General features: G+C 36.0%; 1 protein-coding gene across 12 annotated transcripts in view; it reads left to right on the top strand.

Annotated features, from left to right (window-relative positions):
• Positions 1-3,340: 3,340 nt before the first annotated feature.
• The window catches only part of LOC144966454 (uncharacterized), a 147,697-nt gene continuing 143,537 nt past the window's right edge, over positions 3,341-7,500 (top strand). For all 12 annotated transcript variants that reach the window (XM_078902998.1, XM_078902997.1, XM_078902995.1 and 9 more), the window contains exon 1: positions 3,341-3,929. The gene's annotated coding sequence lies outside the window, so the exon portion shown is untranslated. The remainder of the gene's footprint in view (positions 3,930-7,500) is intronic.

The raw sequence follows: 7,500 nt of genomic DNA, 5'->3' as shown, positions 1-7,500 counted from the left end.
TGCAATATTCACTACATAAACGTGCCCAAACATGCAAACGGACAAAAGCAATTCCTTGCTACCTTTGGATTGGACGCTAGTCTGCGAAGTACTTTTAATCAAACCTATGAGACCAAGCTACCAGATCATTGACGGGTGGACGAGGGAGGGGGAGGGGGGGGGGGAGGAGGAGGAGGTGGGAGAAAATTCTTGACTTCACCCAGATATCGATCCCGATCTCTTTGCATGTGAAGGGAGAGCTCAATCAACTGAGCTACCCCCCCCCCCCCTATTTTACGAAAATTGAGACCAGTTGATATTCATTTTCATATATTGAGGAGAACAAACATAATTTCATTACCTCGCGAGATCCCAATTTGAGAGTTGTTGCCATGATGTCGATCATTTAAATCGATCGATTTTTGAAGGACGTGTTTTCTGGCTAAATTTTAAAAAAGAGTTTTTCACAGAACGGTAGTTAACTGGTTAGACTTTAAATTTACTTTTCCACATCTGCTTCACTCCTGCATAAGACAAGATTGGGGGCGAAGGTTCATATTTTCCACACAAAAAATCCCACAGTTGTCCCATATTTCAAATGCGACACAAAATCCTTGATATCACATGAGGGTGTATAGGCACCGGTGCCGGTGTGTGATAGATAGTAGAAAACTGCAAAGGTTTGTATGAAATTATGGCAGAGGAATAAAAAATAGAAGAAGAAAAAACTTTAGCCTGCCTCGAAGAAAAATAAATAAGAATAAAATTCAAAAAAATCCTAGAGAGAGAGAGAGAGAGAAAGAGAGAGAGAGAGAGAGAGAGAGAGAGAGAGAGAGAGGGAGGGGGGGGGGGGGGGGGGGGGGGGTGGGGAATTCCACACTAAAAAAAAGCCAAGAAAGGCAAAAACAAGCAAACACATAACAAAAATCAGTTTGGCTGATTTTTAATTTTTAATTATTATTTTTTTTGTAGTGTGTTTTTTCTTGTATTTTTCATTCTCCTGTGTCTAGCACTATATATATATTATTATATTATATATATATATATATATATATATATATGCATTATTTTAGATTTCTACGAAATCATTGAGCCCATTTCATAACCATACGGAGTCAGAGAGCCCGATTATTAAAATAATCATAAAATCTCTCTGGAGGAACCCAGGGATTGAAATAGGCAGCAAATGGGATGAATTGTAAAGACCACCAGTTTCAATATCTTCGACTTGTTCAAACATTCTTTTTTTTAAAGCGATATTTATTATTTATGTCGAAGTGCCATAGGCATAAATTCTGAAAATGGAATTTATTGGGGAAACTATGAGACTTTGGTTAAGTTTAATATGTTTTGTTTAGAAGAATGATTATAGTTATGCAAAGAGCTAAAACTCAAAATGTATAATATACCTATTTCCCGTCATCTTTCAGTTCTTTTTAAAATACTACGCACCAGTAATACCATGACACCCAACCATAAATTCAACGAGGGTTATTAAACTGCACATTACTATCAGTTCCGTCAGTGTGAAAGTTGAAAAAATACCGGCCGTATGGAATTATGTAGATAGTAGTCCAGTTGTGGACATCCACACTTTACTCTTTACCTGTTCATTATTGACTGCTTTAATAAGGACCGCAGACAACGACCCACCTAAGACAGGTATGATATTAACCGCATACAGGCGGGTCTCGATTATACTCTAACCCGACATTATAATATTTTGTCGTTTTCAACGAGTGAAAAATAATAGGGAAGAAAAGTCGTGACGTCACAGCTTCTGTTTTCCGGTTCCCCAATCCCTGGATGTGTATATGTAACCAGTCTTTCGGAGGACTAATAATGAATAGGTTTTCATATTGAATCAAAAGGTGGCATAACTATTTTAACAACAGATGAAAAGGCAGAGTTTAAGTATTACGTGACGTACAAGAGCGAGAATGGAAGTCTTTATTGACGATAAGCATAAATATCATAAGACTATAAAATAAGATGTCACCACTCTGAAACCAAAAGATAATTTCCACAAGGTATGTATCCAGTCCCCCGGAAGAGTAGTTTTATACTTCCAATGAAGTTAGAACCAGTTTGTTTGGGGTGTTTTTTTTTTTGTTTGAAATCACACGTTTGTTCCCCATCAACCAGTGATATGATTCGTATCGTTTTGTAAGTGAACATGATTTAATATTCATTTAAAACATAAGATTAACATTGGGAGAAAATCCACTTTGAAAGAAATTTCGAGTCATAACCCCAATGATATAATATTATAGATAGTATGAAGTTGACGTCACTCAAGTCTTTGTTATTGTTTTTTGCCATCCGCGTTTTTTAATATTTCTCACTAAACTGTATTAACCAGACATTAACGTTCATGGTTACACATAGCTTTGTGTGTTGGTCCGTTATATTTCCGGATGGAATGTTGTGAGTTCTTAGCCAAGCGCATATTATCTATATCGGAATGAACTAAAATGAAGAAAATTGAATATAAAGTCAAAATAATAATACCAAAAAAAAAAATAGATAAATAAAAAACAAAAAACAAAAAAAAAAAAAAAACAAGGAAAGTTTTAAAAAATATTTTAAATTACTTCTCTAACTAACTCACTCACTCTCATTATCGGAGACAATCGTTTCTTCTCAAATTTTATAAGTCAATTTTAAAATTTCATTCTTAGCAGAAGGTTCAATAAGACAAAATAGAATGGGTGGAATTAACGTCAATCTGCTCTTTGTAGTTGTTTTTAGTTGGGTGATTAGTACTCAGTAAATTCTCTCAATCAGATTATAAACATTTAAGGTTTCACAATATATTGTTTTGTGTATTGGCACGATTGGACTGGTCGGCAAAACTGTTAATTATTTTACTTAAACGCATAAAAAAACGTAAAACCTTCAATGCAGCAGTTGGAGATGGTCATAAAAAATTATTTTAAAATTGAGCTTTATATAGCGCAATATCCACTAAATGTGCTCAAAGCGCTTTACAAGGGGTCCCTGGTCAACAGCAACATTCAACATGTAGGACGGGACATGACGCCTGTTTGGCGATATTACAATTTTTCGGACAAAGACAACGCTGTTAACGGCTAGGTACTCATTTTACAGTTGAGCACGGTGAGAGAATGTGAGTATGGAGTCTTTTCCAATGACTCAACTATGCACCGAGCGCGAGGCTCGAACACAGGACCTTCCGATCCGAAAGCGAGTGTCATACCACTAGACCACATAGCCGCATAACTTAGTCTCGCATTTAAAGGGTTAACACCTCATTCGCCTTTCGATTTCGTCGTCGTCATCGTCGTCGTCCTCGTTTTCATCGATATCAACAGCGTGTGGTTGAGTCAGAGCCCTAGCAGACGACGGCGATGTGGACTGACTCGCTAACGATTCGACTGACTGCGTTTGGTTTGTCGGATTTGTGTGAATCGGTGACTTAAATTATTATTTTGGATCGGGAAAGTAGTTGGTGGTGGTGGTGGCACGGCGGCAACTGACTGTAGTGGTGGATTGAATGTCAGCAAGTTGTCCGTCATTCGATTCGCAGGTGATACACGAAAGCGACGACTCACTGTCATTCCAAAAGAAAAGTAAAAAGCATGAAGACGCTGCTGTATGGCGAATTGTCGCATTGATGACTCGCAGTTTCATGCACGCGTGTAAACACAATTATTTGTGAACTCGTGCTTACAATACAAGGAAAGAGTTTTTAGATAAAACAATTCGCGACACCGGCAGTGTGCTCTGTGACTTTAATTTTTTTAACTATCAAAACAACAACTGTTACAGCTGTCGTGATGTGATGTGGTTTTGGATTTTCTGAGTGACAAGTAAATTCCATCTCTTCGTTCTAACTTTGCGACCTGTGAGGTCACTGGAGTTCATTGGAACCGGGTTTTGCCTGATTGTGTCTGTTGTGTATTCTTGTTCGGAGGATTTTGTACACGGTGAGTAAGAATTAAATAATATGTGTACTGTTGTGAGTTGCGGTGCTGAAGTATTATTCGTATGCAGTTTTATCTATGCTGTATTCTTTCCCAAATTGGTTTATATTGGTCTTTCTTCCAATAGTCATAAAATTGGTAATGATGATGATGCTGATTGTGATATGATGATGATGATGATGATGGTGCTGATGATGATGATGATGATGATGATGATGATGATGATGATGATGATGATGATGATGATGATGATGATGATAGAAATTTCAGAACCATAGACCCCATGGCCCCAAACGGAGAATAACGATTGCTAGCTATTCTTAAGGTAGGACGCCAGCCCAATAAAACGTACTTTCGACCTGGTCTAAGAGACACAGCCACCCAATCATTGTTTGGTGGGAAGAAAAACATTTCCACTTCATCCGGGATCGATCTTTTTCCTTCAACATATGAAGCGAATGTTTTACCTAAATTGAAATATCGTGGCCCCGATTATGATGATGATAATAATAACATTAATAATAATAATAATAATAATAATAATAATAATAATAATAATAATAATAATAATAATAATATAATAGTGATGATATTTATGATGATGATTGTGATGGAATAATAATAATAATAATAATAATAATAATAATAATAATAATAATAATAATAATAATATAATAATAGTAATAAAATTATTATTATTATTATCATTATTATTATTATTATTATTATTATTATTATTATTATTATTATTATTATTATTATTATTATGCACCAAAGGCAGTGCATACAAAGACTGACAGGGAAGACACTCATTGGTGGACAATCAACAAGTGGTTTATTCAAGCTCTATATAAATCATATTACTAATAATTACATGGCAGTATAGAATACACTTAAACAGGAATATACTTTATGTAATATAACGTCAATGCACAAGTGTAGTTAACCAATAATACGAATATATAACAATAATAGTAATAATAATAATAACAATAACAATAATAATAATAATAATAATAATAATAATAATAATAATAATAATAATAATAATAACTCCGGCACTTTGGGCTTTAGTGCTTTATATACAGTTTGACCCCTGAACTTCTGCTATGTGCACGCTTGCCCTCCAGCCGTGCTGTGTAACATTTCAGTTAAAAATCGATACCCCATTTACCATTCAATATTAATGGAATTGTTAATTAACTACGACTGTCACGTAATGATCTTGAGCAATGTGACCATATTTTGCAGGTCTGTTGTTGTTGTTGTTGTTGTTGTTGTTGTTGTTGTTGTTGTTGTTGTTGTTGTTGTTGTTGTTGTTGTTGTTGTTGTTGTTGTTGTTGTTGTTGATGATGATAATGATGATGATGATGATGCTATTGTTGTTGTTGTTGTTGCTATTATTATTATTATTATTATTATTATTATTATTATTATTATTATTATTATTAATTATTAATGTGATGTTAATTATTTTGCATGAGACGGTGCGACCTTGCACGCTGAAAGCATTGGTTGAGGGCAGTCAAGCATGAAAACGTAGTGCAGAAGTGGTTCGGCGGGGGAGAAGGGGTGGGGGGTGGGGGGGGGGGGGGGGCAAGATCACGACGTGTTGTGTAAAATTAAATGGAGGGGTCTTTCTCTTGGAGAGTGGAATGGTATGACTGGGATTTAAATTGTTTGATCGTGTCGGAATCATAATCATTATCTTATTGACTATATTCCAACTAGCTGAAATGAGCCCTCGATATTATGATCATGTACAATTTAACCATTTTTTGTTTTGTTTTTACTTTGACAATTGACCGAAAAAAAAAACAAAGAAAAGATAAGAAAGGTTCACTGTGATAGTGAAGAAAAAATTCGTTGTTTTCAGGGGTTTTAACATATTAGACACTAGAACTACCAGTAAAAATTACCAACTTGTCATTTATAGACTAGCTACGGCAACAAAACTTGTTTTAAAGATGTTTTTATTGAATCAAAGATATTTATATAATTGTCGGTTTGGAGCCAAAAATACGTAGTTCTACGAAATTTTGGTAGCACAGTCGTAGGTCTGGATAGTGGAATTCTATGGGTCGCTGCGTCAAAATAGAAGATTAGGTCGTTTTGTCGGTATGCTTGTTGTACTTATAGTGCCTATTGATGCTATGGGTTTAAGCAAAATACTCAAAACATCGGCCTGCCAAATTAAACGACACGAAATTATGTGTAATCTTAAACATTTATAGTCTGCTATATTTTAGTGAGGATTTATCTTCCAACTGGCTGGCTAAAATCAATAACAAAGAGCTGAATGTTCTGTAAAATGAATGAAGTTGACGACCTTGCGATCTTGTTATTGTTTTTAGATCTCCTTTGAGTGATTAGACTATTCTTCTTGAAGTTGGCCTGTCAGGCAATAAATGTATTAAGTTACACATAGTCTTGTGTGTTGTAGGATTGATATGGCAGACAGAACATGTGAGTATTTTAACTAAAATAATTGCATGAATTGGCAGGATCGTAAAATAAGTGGTTTTATCGTTAAAAAGTCCATTTAGTTGTCCATCATATATTAAATATTCAGAAACAATTGCTTGCTACCCTTTTGACAAGCCGCTTATTCACTGCCAAACATAACAGACCCAGCTGTTACTGGGTAGACAGAGGGGCCAGAAATATATCTCGATTACACCCCGCCAAATAAGACCATTACCAGTCCAGTTACCAATAAACAATACATCAAAAGAAAGCTTGAAACTTCAGCAACAGGTATTGCTTAAATTATTTTTCGACATAGTTACCGTCACAACCAACACACAGCTGCCAACACTGCACCATTTGACGTATCCCGTCGGCAAAAACTGACGTCCTTTTTCTCTACACCAAGATCCAGAAGCCTTTGTCGCTTTCATAGTGATTTCTTCTGAGATACTCCTTCAATTTAGGGAATAAGAAGTCGGAAAGTGCTAGGTCGGGACTCTAGGGTGGATGTGGCTGGGTGGAGAAATTCATTTTTCACTCTGCGGTTTGAGTCTGTTGACTCGTGTGAGGTCGAGCGTTGTTGCAATATCGCATTTTTCTGGGGTTGCACTCTTTTCAGTTGTGCTTTCATTTTTTCCAGCGTGGCAACATATTTTTCGGAATTCACTGTTTTGCCCTCTTGCAAAAAAATCAATATGAACAACAGCTTCAAAGTCCCATAAACTCTTGAGCAACATTTTTCTAGCCGACACCACTACTTTGAACTCTTTTGCAAATGGAGAGTTCTTGTGTCCGTTTTCAATTGTCTGGCGTCTGCTCTCTGGGTCATAAAGGTGGATCCATGAATCGTCTCCAGTGACTATAATGTGCTGAATAAAGGCATCACCTTTGTCTTCGTGCCTTTTCAATAGTTAAGAGAAAAAAAAAATTCATTGCTCTTTCATGTCACTTGTCAACATTCTTGGGACCCACCTGGCAGACACTCCTGTATTATCCAAGGATTACTGTTTCTTTGTAGTGTACCCTTTCCTTTGAAATTCAAACGTCTTTTTCAATGTCAGTTTTTTAACACGCCGATCTGGCGAGAATCATGTTTTCGGCTTCA

Source organism: Berghia stephanieae, chromosome 2, assembly GCF_034508935.2.
Source record: "Berghia stephanieae isolate SIO BIC M18660-M18661 chromosome 2, UCSD_Bste_1.3, whole genome shotgun sequence".
In the NCBI taxonomy this organism is placed as follows: domain Eukaryota; kingdom Metazoa; phylum Mollusca; class Gastropoda; order Nudibranchia; family Aeolidiidae; genus Berghia; species Berghia stephanieae.
This window is presented reverse-complemented; position numbering and strand designations above follow the sequence as displayed.